This window comes from Meles meles, chromosome 21, assembly GCF_922984935.1.
Source record: "Meles meles chromosome 21, mMelMel3.1 paternal haplotype, whole genome shotgun sequence".
Taxonomy (NCBI): Eukaryota; Metazoa; Chordata; class Mammalia; order Carnivora; family Mustelidae; genus Meles; species Meles meles.
The window spans coordinates 29,321,276-29,340,312 of NC_060086.1; the positions used below are offsets into that span (position 1 = coordinate 29,321,276).

General features: G+C 44.0%; 1 protein-coding gene across 1 annotated transcript in view; it reads right to left on the bottom strand.

Moving 5' to 3' along the window:
• Nucleotides 1-19,037, bottom strand: part of IQCK (IQ motif containing K) — a 120,281-nt gene that overhangs the window by 1,582 nt on the left and 99,662 nt on the right. The window lies entirely within an intron of this gene.

A 19,037-nucleotide genomic window follows, 5' to 3' on the forward strand; every position in this document is an offset into this window, starting at 1 on the left:
CAGTCATTATGTTGTACATTAGAGCCCTAGTGCTGATTTATCGTGTTAACTGAAGGTTTATATCGTCCCTGGTAACCACAAGTCTGATCTCTTTTCCTGTGAGTTTGGGTTTTGTTTTGTTTTGTTTTGTTTTGTTTAGATTCCCCCATATAAATGAGATTGTACAGTATTTGTCTTTCTTTACCTGACGTATTTCATTCAGCATAATGCCTTCAAAGTCCATCAAGCTATTCTTAATTTAGTTCAGTAGAAGGTCAAAAGTGTTCTTTGTGGGTCAGGGAAACTGAAGAAAGGAAGTTTTACTGAAGATGATGACAGATTCCAGGCTCTTGACTCAGTCCAATCTGTCACCACTCACCTTGCTCCCCCACCCACCCAAAATTAAAAACTCAGGGTAACACTGGGGTGAATGCAAGGTCAGAAGAGAATCTTTTCTAGTCTTTCATGGTCTGGAAAAGAATGTGATCTGGGGGATTTCCTGCATCGGCCAAACAGGAAAGTTGGCAGAACACAGGACAGCACAACCTGTAAGGGAAATTGTCCCAATAGGGAAAAGCCCCTCCCCTAGAAAAATAGGGAAACCCAGTCCCCCAGGGTGGGGGGAGGGGGAGTCCTTTTAGAAAGACCCTCTCATTTAAAAAAAAAAATTTAAGGTTTTATTTGTTTATTTGAGGGAGAGCATGTGTTTGCACAAGTCGGGGAGGTGCAGGTAGGGAGAGAGAGAGAATCAGGAATCTCAAGCAGATTCCGTGCTGAGCACGGAGCCCAAAGCAGGGCTTGATCTCAGGACCCCAAGATCATGACCTAAGCTGAAATCAAGAGTTGGTTGCTTAACCAGGTGAGTCACCCAGGCGCCCCCAAGAAAGACCCTCTTGTTTTTAAGAAGTTTTTGTTTCTAGTGTCCCAAGTGCTTGTCCTGGTCATTAATGCCTGAAGGTTCTTCTGAGTAAGGTCGTGGGCTCTGATCACACATGGAGAGCAGTGTTCTAGCAGAAAGCGTGTTGTTAGCGTGTAGGGCACAGGTTTTGATCCAACCAGACCCAAGCATGGACTGAGGTGGGGACACCATCACGGGCAACACAGTTACTTCCTGTTGGACGTGGACTGAAAAGTTTCAGCAGCCCAGGCTAGCACAGCTGTCCTCAAGCTGGGGCTTTCTAAGGGTATTTGGTCATGGTTTATTCAAAGAGAGTCACCCTCCAAGTCCTCAGCTGTGGACAGTGTGGACTTGCGGTTGGTGGGGTTTATACTGATCCCCTTTCCTACCTCTCCTGGTTTATACTGATCCCCTTTCCTACCTCTCCTGGTCCTGGCATTGGTGAGTGTGTAAAAAATCCCCAGACGGCAAACAAGGAGGCAATTAGTCCACCAGAGTCTCCTTCCTGTGTTTTCTGTGTTTAATAATTATCAAAAGTTAAGCTGTATTTATTTGGCTTTGTGAATTACTAATGACTTAAAAACTTAAACTAGAAGTATTTTTAATACTTAGAACCTGTGGTCACTGGAAATTTTAAAGAATTGTTTTGAGTGGGGGCGCCTGGGTGGCTCAGGGGGTGAAGCCTCTGCCTTTGGCTCAGGTCCTGGTCTCCGGGTCCTGGGATCAAGCCCTGCATCCGGGCTCTCTGCTCAGCAGGGAGCCTGCCCCCCCCACCCCCGCCACCTGCCTCTCTGCCTACTTGTGATTTCTCTCTCTGTGTCAAATAAATAAAGTCTTTAAAAAAAAAGAATTGTTTTGAGTGTATACACCGTTTTTTGTTCCATATACATATGAAAGCTGTCTGAGTAACCACCGCGAATACCCTATGTGCCTCTAGATCCTATTGATCTATTGACAAGGGTCCTTCAGAGCCAAGGATGCTCTACGCCTCTGCAGGTGCTTTCCCAGGATCCTGCTGATCCATGATGTGATCCGGATGGGAAAGTTGAGCATGAGTGGGGATGGCAGATTCCCGACTTGTAGGCCTTGTCAATTTCCACATTCGATTTTAAGCTATCAGCCTCATCAGAGCTGGGAGGCGGTCTGCTCCCCCTGATGGAACAGCTCAGTACAGGGCTGCTCTGGGTCCAGACAGGGAGGTATGCGGGAAAACCTCGGGGGCAAGATGGTGCTCTAGGCAGGGTCAGAGGGAGCAGCAACGTGCCCGGCATCACTGGGAAGCTGTTAGAAGTGCAAATCCACAGAGTTTGACCCACTGCTGCTGGTTCTCCATCCTGGTTGCGTTTAAGAATCACCTGGGCTGCGTCTGAAGCCTATTAGTGCCTGGGTCTCACCCCAGACATTCTGATGTAATTGGTCTGAGGCCCGGGTATTTATTCAAAGTTCCCCTTTGTTGCTAAGGCTGAGTTAGTGTTGAGAAACCCAAACTGGGGTTGGAGTCCCTTAAAAAAAAAACATGACCATAAAGACCCTTACAGTTCAGAAGAGCCTAGAGTCCCCCTCCATGTCTCAAAATTGAAGTAGTTTGATGACCTCTCTGGCCCACAGTTGGCAGACAGTCGCTAGAGGCTCCCAATAGCCAGAGAGGGAAGGAAGTCTGCTGGGAAGAATTCAGCCTTTGGGTTTTCTGTTGTTCCTCAGCCCTGCCTGAAGGAAGAATTCACCTGCTCCCGTCTGTCCCCGTATCAACCAATTCCTGCCCATGCCTTGATAACCTCTCTTAGCCACCCCTACACTTCGACTTTGCCTGGGGAAAAAGCCCTTATTATCACTTTCCAATTATTACACAAGCGTCTTGAGAAGGGAGGCAGAGAGTGATGCTAGGACCACTCCTCCAAACTGAAAAATCAAAACCCTATCTCGAGTTGATGGACTGGAAATAAAGATGGATGTGGAGCCCCAGGATGGAATCACCTGGGGATATTTGAACGTCCTCAATGCCCACCCGAGCCAGTCAGGTCCGAGCCGCTGGGGTGGGGCCTCTCCACTGGTGTCCCCACACTGGGGAAGTGGCATTATCCAGTGACACTGAGTATGCACACGCCCCACAATGCGGCGACTGCTCTCCCTTTGCCGTCCCCTGGGGAAACCCTTGCACACAGGGTCTGAGCCACGTGGATTAAGACGTCCGCGATAGCAGGAAGCTTCAAAGAACCCAAACGTCAATCAACAGTCGCCTGGATAAATAAATTGTGGTCTGCTTGAACGGTGAGTATACAGCAGGGAACGTGAATAAACCACAGCTACACCTGTTGCCTTAGATGAGCTCACCCACGTCGAAGGAAAGGTGGAAGGCACGGTGTAATACATATAGTGCGATTCTATTTACAGCAGATCTAAATGCAGAGGAGTACCTCTAAAGGTGAGAAAAACTCTAAAAGAGGCAAGAGGACAGGGGCGTCCGGCTGGCTCAGTAGAGCATGTGACTCTTGATCTCAGGGTTGTAAATTCGAGCTCCATGTTGGGTGTAGAAATTGCTTAAAAATAAAATCTTTAAAAAAAAAAAAAAAGGCAAGAGAACAATTAGCCCCAAAGTCAGGATAAGTGGCTTCACTGGGGGAGGAGGAGCTTTAAAGGTGTTGACAGTATTCTATTTCCTTAACTGGGATGGTAGTTATACGTGAGTGTTTGCCCCAGGGTTATATGTGCTTTGTGGTCACTATGGTATGAAATTTCCCCCACCCCCCAAAAATAGGTAAAAAGAAATAAAGATGGTAGTATGTTACTTGAAATTACAAAGCCAACTAAAGAACAGAAAAGGACAATTTAACTGCTTTGGGAGGAGGGTGGAGATGGGGTATAAGTGAACTTGTCCTCATCTGTCATAGCAGGAAATCAGATACTGTCTAAAATCCTATCTATCATATCGAAAATCATAGCTATCCAGAGAGAAACAGCGAAGAGTTCAAAGTGATTGCTGTAGCAGAGGGTGGAAAAGGGATGATGCTGGTTATGTCCTTCTGTCCATCCTAGACAGTAGTCCTCCCTTCTTCTTGGGGGACAGGTTCCAAGACCTCCAATGAATGCTCATAGCCAGAGATAAGGCAGGGGGATGGGTCCTGTCTTTTAACCATGGGAACCATGTGCAGGGATTACTTTGCTAAAAGTTAAACAGATAAAAGTCTCCCCTTGGTGGTTTTCTTCCTCATTTTGGCAGAACAGAGCCTTGCACAGGTAGGTCCATAGGTGGGTAAAAGGAGGGAGCTTGGAAGGAGTCAGCAGGGGAGGAGAAGGAAGCAATGACTGAATGAAAGAAACTGGTTTCCATTTTAGTTTAGAGACATCATCACGGATGGCCTCCAACACCAACCGATGATGCCTCCGTGCCCCTGCACCGTCCTTGTCTCCCTCAGCAGGCTGGTGCACAGCCAGTTCCGGAAGGGCTGGAGAGTGGAAAATCCCAGAGACAGGAGCCAGCCCTTCAGCTTCAATTAAAGGCAGTGTGACAAGAAAGGCTCTCCATACTAATGAGACTTGCTTACGGTTTTCCTCCTCTCAGTCACCCTCCTTCTCTCCTGTTCCAGTCAGTGACCAGGCTGAGAATTCCAGACAGTTGAGAGAAACTGCCTACGGCTTGAGACACAGGAAATTCAGGTACCAAGGGGTCATCCAGCCTCTCACTCGGGTTGCCCAGATGTGGCCTCAGAATGATCCCCTGGGACAGATCCCTGGGCTGCTCTAGACCTTGAGAATCAGATTCCAGGAGTGAATCCTGGGACTCAGCATCTCAGCATCCCCCACCTCTGTGCTTTGAGTGATCTCTTTGATGGGACAGGTTTGGGAAAGCACACTCTCTCGCTCCGCCAGCACTCAGCACCTGTCTCCCGAGGGCCCAGGTGTGAGATGGTGCTGGGGAGCAAGCAAGCAAGGCCTGCCCAGTGCTTGACACGGAGTCCGAGCCTGAGTTAGGCACACAGTAAACATGACCTATTATTATTTTTAGGGCACAGTCTTGGATCTCCAGGAGCTCACAGTCCAGAGGGGGAAGCAGAAAAGTAAACAGGGAATTACAAGAGCCAAGAGATGCGCACACGGCATAGGGCGAAGTCATGACCTGCGCCGAAGGCAGACACTTAACGACTGAGCCACCCAGGTGCCCCAAGAAAACTTAAAGTATTAATTTGTTATCCAATTCGCCCCCCAGTTTCTAGGATTCGAGGTAAATAATACACACAGGCACTGGCATCACACGTATGAAGTGATGGTGAGGTAAGTGCCATGATTCTCCCCAGTCTGACAGACAGGGAGACCGAGGCCCACGGGTTACATGGCTTGCCCGAGGTCACACCATGGGCTCTCTGGCTCCTGCATTCGTGCTCTTAACCCCTGCAAGGTCATGGTCTCACAGTGTCTCTCACCAGTAGATGAAGATTTCCATACTCAAAGATGCCACAACGAGACTCAGAGACAAAGACGCTCACTACCGCATTGTTTTACCACAAAAACAGCTTGGGAACAACCTAAAGGCCCAACAATGATTGGGAATAATTCAATCATTGGGGAATGATGAGGTGTCTGACAATTTATAAACTTGGTAAAACATATGAAGGCACTAAAAAAAAGTGATGTTTTTGCCAAGTTTGAAGGAACAGGGAGAAATGTCAAGCGGAATACGTGAAGCACATTTTCTGTAAATTTTGACGACGCAGATTTAAAATTGCTCAATACCAAAGGGTAACATTGTCTCCAAAGGGGACACCAAGGCTCTGTCTGTTGGTCTGGAAGCCAAACAGGATGATGTTTCTAAAGGGTAAAGTGGAAACCAGTTTCTTCCACTCATTCTACTCTGCCCCTTTTTTCCCACCTCCCTTTCTAAAAAAATTTTTTTGGAGAACAAATGACTCCTGTTTTACATTTACTCCTGGTTGGGGCCTTCCAAAGTATATCATTAAAAGGTTTATTTTTGGTGGGCACCTGGGTGGCTCAGCTGGTTAAGCAACTGCCTTTGGCTCAGGTCATGATCCTGGAGTCCTGGGATCGAGTCCCACATCGGGCTCCCAAGTCTGCTTCTCTCCCTGACCTTCTCTCCTCTCATGCTCTCTCTCATGCTCTCTCTCTCTCTCAAATAAATAAAATCTTTAAAAAATATATTTTTTTGGCAGGGGGCGCCTCAGTGGCTCAGTTGGGTAAGCATCAGCCTTCCGCTCAGGTAATGGGCTCCGGGTCCTGGGATCGAGCCCGTTTCTCCCTCTCTTTCAACCACTCTCCCCCATTTGTGCTGTCTCTCTCAAGTAAATAAATTAAATCTTTAGAAAAATAAAAAAAAAAAAGATTTGTCTATTTCAGAGAGAGAAAAAGAGAGAGTGCGCCCGCATGTGCACGAGAGGGCGAGGGAGAGCGAGTCTTAAGCACACACATGCTCAGCGTAGAGCCCCACACAGGGCTTGATCTCACAACCCTGAGATTACTACCTGAGCTGAAACCAAGAATCCGACAGCTAACCAATTTCACCACCCAGGTGCTCCAAGAGGATAATGTATTTAAAGTGCCCAGTGCCAGGATTGGCACGTAGTGGATACTCAACTAATGTGACTTCTTTTCTCCTACGTGGACTGCAGAAATATCAGCTGAAATGCTGCTAGAGAGTTCACTTAGCATTTTTTAAAATTCATAGCATGTCACTCATCTGCAAGTTATTTTTCTTGCAAGCTCGCTATCAAACAGTTAAGAACTTGAAAGTTAGCAGAAGCCAGCGTAGATGCTCTTGTGTGTGCCTCAAACTCTGCCATGTTGGTCCCAGGAGAACCTCTGCAACCTCTCCCAGAACATGTGTGTTCATTCTGTAAACCTCATTCTGGCAAACGCAGCTATCAGATATCCCGAGAGTATAAACGAATTGAGGAACGCAACGGTGTGTCCCAGTGGCGGATGATCGCATTAAACAGTGTGCGGCATCGTTAAGCGTCATGGAAATTAAAGGCATGATGAGATAGCTAGCGCACATCCACCCACCCGGATGGTTACAATGAAAGAGACTCAGCAAACCAAGGGTTAGCAGGGACGCAGAGCAACTGGAAAGCTCAGGCACCACTGGTGCGAATGGGAAATGGTGCAACCACTTTAGAAAAGGACTCGGCAGTATCCTCTAAAATTAAATATTATGTATACTCCCAGACCCATCAATTCCACTCCCGGGTAGTCTAACTGAAGTGAGCCAGAAAACATATACAAAGACATTCATAATAGCAGTATTTTTCATAATAGCCAAAAACTGGGTAAAACTCAAGTGTTCATCAGTAAAGTGAATGGATATACAAGCTGTAATAAGATTCATAAGAAAGAATACTATCAGTGAAAAAGAGCAAACGACTGTTATCCTCAACAATCTGGCTGAATCTTCCAGACCTAATGCTCAGCATTAAGGAGCATTAAGGCACAAAGGAGTTCACCCTGTGTTTTCCATTTATACGAAGTTGGAGAATAAGCAAAACTCTTCTACGGTTTTAGGAGTCATAGTAGAGTTTGCCTTGGGGTTGGGGGCTGCCAGCTGGAGAGGGGCGTGAGAGAGCCCACAGAGGGGCTGGACATGTCTTTATCTTGATCTGGGTGGTGGTTATGCCAGGGTATACACACATAGAAGTTCACTGAGGACTAGTATATCCTACTGCCTGTGAGTTTCACTTCAATGACAAACTAAAATAAAATAAGATAAATTGGAAAATGGGGAGGAAGAGAATAAAGATCTGAGGACTTTTTAAATTCAGAGCCAGGGCCAGAAGTCTTAGGTACCTCATCAGTCCCTAGGGGGAACTTACGACAGAATATTAACAATATCACATAATTAATCAAGAAACTTGCATTAACGGAATGTTGGGCATTATGTTCATTTATCATCTCATTCAATCTCCCCAGCCACTCTGGGAGGTAGATGTAATCATTATTTCCATTTTAATAATGAGGAAACTAAGACTCAGACACACTAAGCAACTTGCCCAGGGTCATAAAGCTAAGTAAACGGTCATGCCAAGATTCTAAACCTGGTCTATCTGAGTTCAAAATCCATGGTTTACACCATCAAGTCATAGCACTACAAAGTAAGAACTGGGGTCCCTGATCCTGACCGAGAATCATCCAATGGAGTTTATAGTCAACTTCCATACTTTCCAATTAAGAAGGCATGGGATATACAATATATATTACCAAGATTTTATTTCTCTTCTGCTTTACTGGACTGACTTTTAAAAATCAGGGTATTCTTCCACTATAAAAACAAAACACAGGCATAATAGAAAATTGGAAGAACACAGAAAAAGTGTTAAAAAAAATCAACAAATATAATAACTCCATGTCCCCCCAGTGGGGGGAATAAATGATGGAAGCCTTTTTGTCTAAAAAGAAAACATATGTTGACATTCAAGGGGTGTAAAGGTCAGTAGTCTGATGAAGTTTATCTCCCTTTCTTGACAGTGTCAGATGTTGGGCTGCATCATTTTAAGGGAAGTTGAGCCTTGGAAGCCACAAGGCACTGGGGAGAATTTAACAGTCTTGAATGTGCAATAATTAAGACTTATTGCTGACTTCTAAACAGTGTTACTTAAGTAAACTCAGTGAAGTCTCCTTGGAGGCAGTGTTTTAAGTGGGGACATTTGGTGCTGGAAGCGACAACATTGGTTATATTGAGACCAAAACATGGGGATTATCAAATTTTGACCCTGAAAAGGATCTGGAGTCCTAGAAAGGGAGATACTTAATAAAAGGCTTGTTTTTTATAAGTGAGGCCCCGATGGGAGAAGGGAAACACCAAGGCAAAATCAGTGACAGAGGCATGGGAGCAGAGTGTAGTTGCTCAGATCACACCTTCTGGAACCAGAATCCTACCATCATTTACTGACTGGGTGACCTGAGCAAGTCTCTGAAGCCCTTGGAAGCCTCAGCTCCTTCCGGAATAATAACAGCTTCCTCTCAGGGGCATGAAGGATCAGATGAGATGACCCATTGCCTGGCACACAGCAGGTGCTCAATAAAATTCTTTTTTGGGGGTGAGATTTTATTTTTTTATTTGAGAGAAAGAGCACAAACAGGGGGAGTGGTAGAAGGAGAGGGAGAATCAGGCTCAACGCTGAACAGGGAGCTTGATGTGGGACTTGATTCCAGGACCCTGGGATTATGACTGAGCCAAAGGCAAATGCTTAACTGCCTGAACCACCCAGGAGCCCCAAAATTCTTTTTTTTTTAAGATGTTATTTTTTCGTAATCTCCACAACCAACTCACACCCTGAGATCAAGAGTTGCCTGTTCTACTGACCAAGCCAGCCGGCACCCCTCAATGACATTGCTTCTGTTTTTAAAAATCTTTTATTTATTTATTTAAGAGAGCACACACAAGCGGTGGTGGGAAGGGGGAGCAGCAGAGGGAGAAGAAGAAGGAGACTCTCTGCTGAGCAGGGGACCTGGTGCAGGGCTCCATCCAAGGACCCCAGGATCATGACATGAGCCAAAGGCAGACACCCAGCCGACTGCGCACCCAGGATTCTCTCAATGAAATTATTTCTTAATCATATAAGTAACAGAGTGTCTGTAGGAAAACTGGAAAATATGCTATTTTCAAACAGATATTTAAATGCATTTTCTTTAAGTCTTGTGGGTAAGCTTTATGTGCTATTCGTATGTCTATATCTGTATAAGCATTTTCTCTCCACATCTGTTTCTGAGGGTAGGTCCATTTAGCTGAATTGCATCAAGACTGGAGTTTCAGCACAGCTGATTACCCCACCACCATCCACTAGGCTGCCCTTAAAAATTCAGTGTCTCCAAAAGCCCAGTGAGTCATGGGTGTGAATGAACAGACGAACCCCATCAGCCGCGTCTTGTGACTTTTTTATTTATCTCTGCATTCTCAGCTGCCGCTGCCAAGACTAAACCTTTAGAAATATCCCAAGCATTTTGAATTAGCCTGGGTATAAACAGTCTCATCCAGTTCAGACTGGTAGAAGCTCGTATATTAAATGTTGCCTTTAAGCAAAAAGGAAACAAATCCTCCAGTTTATTTTTAAGCAGTTCCTTTACAAGTGTAACAACTTAATAACTAATTGAGAAATCATTTCATCTGTCCTGAGGGACTGGGGTGGTATTCACTCCTAATCTCAGTGTTTGGTCCGGAACCCAGAGCAGACAGGGCTCAAGTCAAGAAACTCCAAGGACTAAGAAACCAAACTTATCAATGTTCAGAAAGGGGTTGGAAATTCACAAACCAAGAGTTTCAGCCACAGGGTTCTTCCTGGTAGGAAGAATACTGAAAAGAAAATGTGAATGTTTCTGACTGTGGATACTGGTGAGAAACATATTTTCCTCCAAACAAAACTGCATTTTGGAAAGGATTACTCATAACACCTATGTCATTCTTAACCCATAAATGTCTCCTAAAAGCATCTACTTCTGTCCATTCCCACTGCCAACTGGTCACCTAATTTGTCCCCCACTTGCGGCTACATCTATCTTTCTAGATAGCCCATCTGATGCTGCCATTGCTCACCTAAAACTCTTTAAAGGCTCCCTGCGGCCCTCAGGATTAAGGCCACAGTCTTCAACAGGGTCCGTGAGGCCAATGCTCTCTCCCCGCTGCCCCGTCACCCTGCATACTGCTTTTGCCACACAGGCCTTCTTTCGGTCCCCTTCCAGGGGACCCTCAAGTCCCTCTTCCAGGTCCTCTTCCAGGGGACCCTCAAGGTCCTTACTTAGGTCTTTTTCTCATCCTGGAAAGCCCTCCCTGGCCCTCACATCTAGTTAATTCCTAGTTCACTTCTGATCTCAGCCTTGCGGAACCTAGTCAAATTGCCCAGCTAATCTCTCGTGGTACCCTGAACTTCTCTGAAGCAGTCATCACAGTGTATAATCAAGTGCTTGTGTGATTACTGGAATAGTGTCTGCTTCCCCTGCTAGATTTGGGGTTTCCAGGAGAGCAAGGTGCTGGTGTATGGTCTCCATTGTCTCCCCAGCACTTGGAAGTGTCCAGTCCACCCCGAGGGCAGGTTCTCAATCAATCCTTGTTGACCTAATTAAGAAATCGTACGCTAGCTTCCTCTGTAAGCCCCAACCACCCTCTCTCTCAACCTCTAGGACACAAAAGGACACACATCTTTCCTGGGTAAAAAATACCCAGACTTTAGTATCAGAGAAGTAAATGTTTGTATCTGGGGTCAGCACTTACTACCAGCACACCGTAGGCCCAGTCATTAAGCCTTTCGAAGCTTCTGTTTCCTTGCCTATAGCACTGGGTTCTGCATGGATCTTACTGCACAGGTAATCTTAATATTTAATATATTAACTGAGGTCACATACAAAAATCCACCAGAAGAATGACCGACAAAACAGATGCAGCAGGTGCATAATAATAAAGAGTAGTTCTTTGGGCATCTGGGTGGTTCAGTAGGTTAAGCTTCTGCCTTTTGGCTTAGGTTGTGATTTCCGGGTCCTGGGATCAAGCCCCGCATTGGGCTCCCTGCTCAGCGGTGAGTCAGTTTTTCCCTCTTCCTCTCCCTCTGATCTCTCTCACTCTTGCTCTCTCTCAAATAAATAAATAAAATCTTTTAAAAATAATAATAAATGGTAGTTCTCATTGTGGCTCAAACTCTGTGTGCCTGCTTTCCTGGGCTAAGCCCCTCTAACCCCTGTTGCCGCTACAAAATAATCCAAAGCAACAAAATATATTGGGGGCCTGCTGCTTTCCTTTCTGCATTCTTTTGTCAGCATCTACTGTGTGTTGGTTGATGCTGGACCTAAAATGGTGAACATGCCAGACAGAGCCATTGCTCTCTTGGAGCTAATCCATGTTTTAATTAAAAGATAAGTGTTTTCAATATGTAAACAATATCTTCCATAGCGACACAAATGGAATTAAACCATCTCATGACTGTTGTTGAGAAATGATTCTAAGAAACTAATCTGAAATACATACAAAGATTTAGGAATGGAGACATCTATTTTGTGCATGATATTTAAAACGTTGGTCTTTGGCTGATGTGGGAATATTTAGTGTCTACTTTTTTTTTTAAATATACTCTTTTAAAATTTTTTACAGATTTTTAAAAAATATTTTTATTTATTTATTTGACAGAGATCACAACTAGGCAGAGAGCAGGGGGGTGGGAGGAAGCAGGCTCCCCACTGAGCAGAGAGCCTGATGCGGGGCTCAATCCCAGAACCCTGGGATCATGACCCGAGCTGAAGGCAGAGGTTTTAACCCACTGAGCCACCCAGGCGCCCCTCTTTTTAAATTTTTTAAAGTAATCTCGTCACCCAATGTGGAACTCAAACTCAAAATCCCAAGATCAAGAGTTGCATGTCCCACCAACTGAGCCAGCCAGGCGCCCCTCAGGTCTTCATTATGATTGCAGTTCCCAGGCTGATAGGGAAGATGTGACTGTCAGCCTATCATCTCCATTTCAGCTACATTCTGAAACTTTTAATATAGCTAGCAACAGTAACAACAACGATGAAAACAATAATTATTATTATTATTATTATATAGGAGCACCAAGGTGGCTCAGTTAGTTAAGCATCTGACTCTTGATCTCAGCTCAGGTCTTGATCTCAGGGTGGTGAGTTCAAGCCTCATGTTGGGCTCCACACAGGGCATAGAGTCTACTTAAAAAATAAAAGCATAAAAAATAACTATAAGTACTATTTATTGAGTCATATGTGTGCTAGACTTTATATTCCTACATTCCTTTAATCTTCACAAGAACTCTATTATTATTATCTGAGTTTTTCAGGTGAGAACATCGAGACTCAGAAAGGTTAGTGGATTTTTTAAGTTGCAAATGTAAGGTTTGACTCTTATTTGTGCCTCTTCTACTGCTTTTAGGGAAATCATCTCAATGTTTGAATGAAAAGATTGATGTTTTCAATATGTAAGAATATCTTCAATAGCTTCACAAATATTATACTGTTTTAGGAATCAAGGCAGCCATGGCGTCAATATTTACAATGGTGAAGTTCACAAACAAGTGTCTGGTAGGAAAATAACTAAATTATGTGCTGAGCATACGTAAAGTAAGTTTATAATATAGAAGGATGTTCACAACGTAGAGTTAGGGACACATGAAAATAATTGTTATGGAGTATGATTTCACTGTCGTAAAAATAAAGTTGCATTTTCAAAAACATTGACAATAAAGATGACAACTGGAGATACACAGCTCCCGGAATTGCCAAAAACAGTATCGAAAAAATAAAGAATATTCGAATTTCATGAATTAAAAACTTACTATAAAGCTACAGCGATGGAGACTATGTGGTCCTTGCATAAGAATAGACATATAGATCAACAGAAAGAATTGAAAGTCCAGAAACCCTTACATTCATGTTCAACCAGTTTTCAACAGAAGTGCCAAGATGACTTCAATGGGGAAAGAAGAGTCTGTTTAACAAGTGCTGCTGGGTGCCGGCACGGCCACATGGGAAAGGATGGAGTTGGACCCTTCCCTTAGGCCATATACAAAAATCAACTCAAAATGGGTCAAAGACTTAAAGGAAACAACTTGAATCAAGCAACTCTTAGAAAAAAATAAATCTCCATGATCTCGGATTGGGTCATGATTTCCTAGATATGATACCAAGGGCAGAAGCAACAAATGAAAAAATGCACGTACGTCATCAAAATTGAAAACTCTCGTGCTTCAAGACACCAAGAAATGACAAGACAGCCCACAAAACTGCAAAGTATGTGTCTAAAAAGAAACGTGTCTAGAATATACAAGGAACTCCTACAGTTCAACACAATAAAATGATAATCCAGTTTAAAAAGGCAAAGGATCTGAATAGGCATTTCTCCAAAAATAGATACACAAATGGCCAATAAGCACATGAAAAGATGCTCAACATCATTAGACATCAGGGAACATAAATCGAACCACAACGGGATACCACTTCACACCCACTAGGATGGCTAGAATCCAACAGACAGATAATAAAGAGTATTGGCAAGGATGTGCAAAAACTGGAGCTCTCATCCATTGCTGGTGGGAATGTAAAATGGTTTAGCCACTCTGAACAGTCTGGCAGTTCCTCAAACAGTTGAATCTAGGGTTACCACATGACCCGGCAATTCCACTCTTACGTCTATACCCAAAAGAAATGAAATTGCATGTTCACACAAAACCGGTGCATGAAATGTTCATGGTAGCCCCCAAATGGAAATGAGTCAAATGTCCATCAACCGACGAAGAGGTGAATGAGATGTGATATATCCATATCATGGAATGTTATTCAGCCATGTTATGAGCTGAATGGTGATCCCCCCCTCAAGTTACTATGTTGGAAATAAGACCTTTAAGGAGGTGATTAAAGTTAATGAGGTCATAAGGGTGGAGCCCTAATCTCATAGAACTGGTACGGTCCTAAGGAGAGGAAGAGATACAGAGCTCTCCCTCCACTGTGCGAGGCAGCAGCTGAGAGGCAGCGTCCGCAAGCCTGTAGAAGAGCTCTCACCAGATCTGCCTGCGTTGTCGGCACCCTGATCTCCAACCGCCTGCCTCCAGTGCCGTGGGAAAATGCCTGTTGTTCAAGCTGGCCAGTCTGCGGTATGTTGTTAAGGCAGCCTAAGCTAACTAATACAAACCATAAAAAGAAATGAAGTATAGATAAATGCTATGACATGGATGGATCTTGAAAACATTGTGCTGAGTGAAATAAACCAGTCACGAGGGCAACTCTACAGAGACAGGAAGTAGATTAGCGGTTGTCTGGGCCTGGGGGGAAGGGGACTCTTGGCAGTCATGGCTAAAGGTTTCTTGCAACGTGATGAAAAGATGCTAAAATTGATCACAGTCATGGTTGCAAATTCTGTAAAAATACTAAAAGCCTCTGTCTTGTACACTTTTAATTGTATGAGATATGAATTATATCTCAATCAAGCTGTTTTTAAGAAAGAAAGAGGACCTCTCAATAGTGGTCATCTCTGGGGCACCTGGGTGGTTCAGTGGGTTAAAGTTTCGGCCTTCGGCTCGGGTCATGATCCCAGGCTGCTGGGATCGAGCCACGCATCGGGCTCTCTGCTTGGCGGGGAGCCTGCTTCCCTCTCTCTCTCTGCCTGCTTCTCTGCCTACTTGTGATCTCTGTCTGTCAAATAAATAAATAAAACCTTAAAAAAAACAGTGGTCATCTCTGGGTGGTGAGGCTTACAATGACGGACGTTTTTGTTCAAATTTTCCACAAAGGGCAATTATTGCTTCTTTTTTTTTTTGCAATTAGTACTGTTATAATCAGTTAAGAAGAAAGTTACTTTCAAAAATTCCATGAAAACAAAGGCCAGCAGTATTCTCCTCTCCTCCAAGGCTGATACAACCACACCTCTGCAAGAGTCAGATACGGCCTAATGACAACTCCCCCTGCACCAGGCTTCCCAGGGTTTGTGTTCTTTTATATACACGATCTCGTGTGAGATTCCCAACCCCTGTGTTGTAAACAAGGCAGATGCCTCTGTTCTTTCTGAATGTATTTATATCGTGCTTTCTCCCCAAAATGTTCATGAGATAATTCATGATAAAGTATAGTAATAAAAATAGAAAGAAAAAAAAAAAAGAAAGAAAACCAAGTCCCAAGAGAAATGAATTCAGATACTGTAGCCCGAAGAGCCAATAAGTCGTTACACAAGAGCTTTAAATTGAACTCTGAGCTTCCTGGCGGACAAGGTAAGCAGGGGAAGTTAGGGAAGAAGCAAACCATTTCCACAAGGGAAGCAACATTTTTCCTGGCACCGTGTGCTGGGTAACATTTCTCATATAAGGATGTATATTTGTAAAAGGATTCCATGGAGTTTGACCCAAACAACATTTTTACAGAAGATGCCAAAGTCCATTTTATACGGCTGTTTTCTAGAGCTACCCCGCTTTTGTAAGACAAAGATACACACTTCTGTTAGCAAAGATATGGCAAATTCAGGTTAAATCTAAGATTGGACGACCCGAGTTTATTTGATCTAATCTAGTGGTTTTCATATTTGCAAACTGCCACCTACAACAAGAAAAACAGTTTACATTGCTTTTATTTATTTTTTTAAGATTTTATTTATTTATTTGACAGACAGAGATTACAAGTAGAGAGGCAGGCAGAGAGAGGAAGGGAAGCAGGCTCCCTGCTGAGCAGAGAGCCTGATGTAGGGCTCGATCCCAGGACTCTGGGATCATGACCTGAGCTGAAGGCAGAGGCTTTAACCCACTGAGCTACCCAGGTGCCCCTACATTGCTTTTATAGTAGGCAAACACACACACCTAAAGCTAAACTTTCACAAATGAACATCCCTTACTACAAGCAATACATACTAATATTTTCTAGATCTACTCTTTTATTTTTTAAATATTGTATGCATTTATTTTAGAGAGAGATAGAGAGCACAAACAGGGGGAAGGGCAGAGGGAGAAGGGGAGAGAATCCCAGGCAGACTCCATGCTGAGCTCAGAGCCCCCTACAGGGCTAGATCTCAGGTCCTGAGCCAAAATCAAGAATCGGACACTCAACCCACCAAGCCACCCAGGAGCCCCTACTCTTATTTTTTAAATGCTGTGGCAACCCACTAATTGATCTCACAATCCACAGTGGGCAAACAGCTCTAATAAGCTTCAAAAGTTGTATGGTTTACAGTAGTCACTGATCATTACTGAACACCTAACATGTATGAGGCATTGGAGTAAGCATGCTATACCCACTGTCTCATACAGGTCCCTCTGGGATCCAGTGAGGAAAGTACTTTTATTATTTCCATCGTATAGATGAAGAAACTAAAGCATAGAGAGGTTCAATAACTTGCTCAAGGTCACAGAACCAGTGAGAATCTGCAGGTAAGTGTGAGCTCAAGTCTTTTAACTCAAATGACCTCTCAGTTGGACTTTTAGAGGGCTGTTAATTTCATTTCACAGTTAGAAGATGGAAGATCAGAAAGGTTAAGTGCCTTGCTCAAAGACACACAGCTAGGAAGCTTCCAAGCAGGGTTTGAATGTACATCTTGGGACTCCAAGCTCTGGACTTTTTTTTGCCATCATTAGCAAGCTGCTCTCTCTGGACAGCTTCAAACGTCACTTTGAAACCTCTTAAGAGACTAGTCTCTAGATACCACGGAAGGCAAATGAGGGCAACTCCGACACACATGGCAACGGGAGGATATTACATAAGACTCAGCTTCTGCTACCTCCCTCCTACTCAGATAGGACAAAACAAGGCACTTTTTAAAAAGTTTTTCTAGGGGCACCCGAGTGGCTTGGTTGGTTAGCTATCTGTCTGTTCAGCTCAATTCACGATCCCAGGCTCTTGGGATTGAGCCCCGCATGGCATGGGTCTCCCTGCTCAGCAGGGAGCCTGCTTCATCCTCTCCCTCTGCCCTCGGCCACCCCTACCTGCCCCTACCCCTACTTGTGCTTTCTGGCTCTCTCCATCAAATAAATAAATAACATTATTTTAAATAGTTTTGTCCAATGTATTTATTTATTTATTTAAATGGGTATTTTTTTTTAAAGATTTTATTTATTTATTGGACAGAGAGCGAGAAAGACCACAAGTAGGCAGAGAGGCAGGCACAGAGAGAGCAGGGAAGCAGGCTCTCCACCGAGCAGAGAGCCCGACACGGGGCTTGATCCCAGGACCCTGAGATCACGACCTGAGCTGAAGGCAGAGGCTTAACCCACTGAGCCATCCAGACGCCCCCCAATGTATTTATTTATTTTTAAAGATTTTATTTATTTATTTGACAGACAGAGATCACAAGCAGGCAGAGAGGCAGGCAGAGAGAGAGGGTGAAGCAGGCTCCCCACCAAGCAGGGAGCCTGACATTGGGTAGATCCCAGGACTCCAGGATCATGACCTGAGCTGAAAGCAGAAGCTTTAACCCACTGAGCCACCCAGGCACCCCTAAATAACGTTTTTAAAAAAAACGTTTTTCTATATGCCAAGGTATTAGTGACAGCGTTGGTGGGTAACTTTTTCTGATCTCTTAATGCTTTTCTGTATTTTCACCATGAGAATGTATTACTTCGATGAGGGGACAGTTTTTAAATTAGTTTAAAAGGAATCAGCTTGCCCTTCTTAACATCGAGCTTCCATACTCTTTACCTTGAAAATTTTCCATGTCCTGGACTAATGAGAGTTGAATCTGGAAATTGGCAAGACACATTAGCTACTCAGATCCTAAATTTAGATCCTAAGGGCGTATTAATACCATGCGTCAACTAGGCTGGACTGGTGCTCACAGGGAGAAGGCGGGACAATGACGCCGGTGGGACCACTGCCCTTTAAGCCAGGCTAACAGGCATAGAGGGACATGTGCTTCTTGCCCTCAGCGACTTAATCAGAGGTTGGATCCTGATGGACTTTGTATGAAACCAAACACCAACAGATTTCTCCCGAGCATTTGAACTCCATAAATAACATCTGTGCATTGCGGCATAACGGAGTGGGGAAGAGGAAGGACTCTGGAATCTGCCAGAGTCCAAGAAGCTGCCTGGCTTTGCTACTTCTTTGCTGTGGGGCCTTCGGTACACTGCTCAACCTCTTTGTGCCTCAGTTTCTTCATCTATAAAACGGAGACCACAGTAGTACCTGCTCCACAGGGCTGCTGTGAGGACAGAGTCCCTATTAAGGAAACACTTCGAAAACACCTCGTAGTAAGCCCATAGTGAGTATGAACCACCTGTGTTATTATTTTAGAAGACAAAAATAATCAAAAAAGGAAAGTAATCGCCTGTATTTCTATTTTAGGGGAAAAAAAAACAAACAGGCAGAAATCAATCAACCCATCAATCTCCAGCATTACTACCACTTAGAAGTAATCACCATACAGGGGTGCCTGGCTGGCTCAGTCGGAAAACCATGTGACTCTTGATTTCAGGGTTGTGAGTTTGAGCCCCATGTTGGGTATAGAGATTATTCTATAAAACAAAACAAAACAAATGTAAAAAATAATCATTATTAACATTTTAGGATTATATTCTAGTAGACTTTTCTCTTTGTCCATTTATGTATTATGTGTAAGCCTATGCCTTCCTTTGTTTGTGTGCGGTTGCTTGCTTGCAAACAGTTCCACCTACTTGTCCTTGGGAGTGTTTACCAAGCTAGATAATTTCGGAAGGGGATTATGAGACACAGATTCCTTCATTAATCAACAAATATTTCT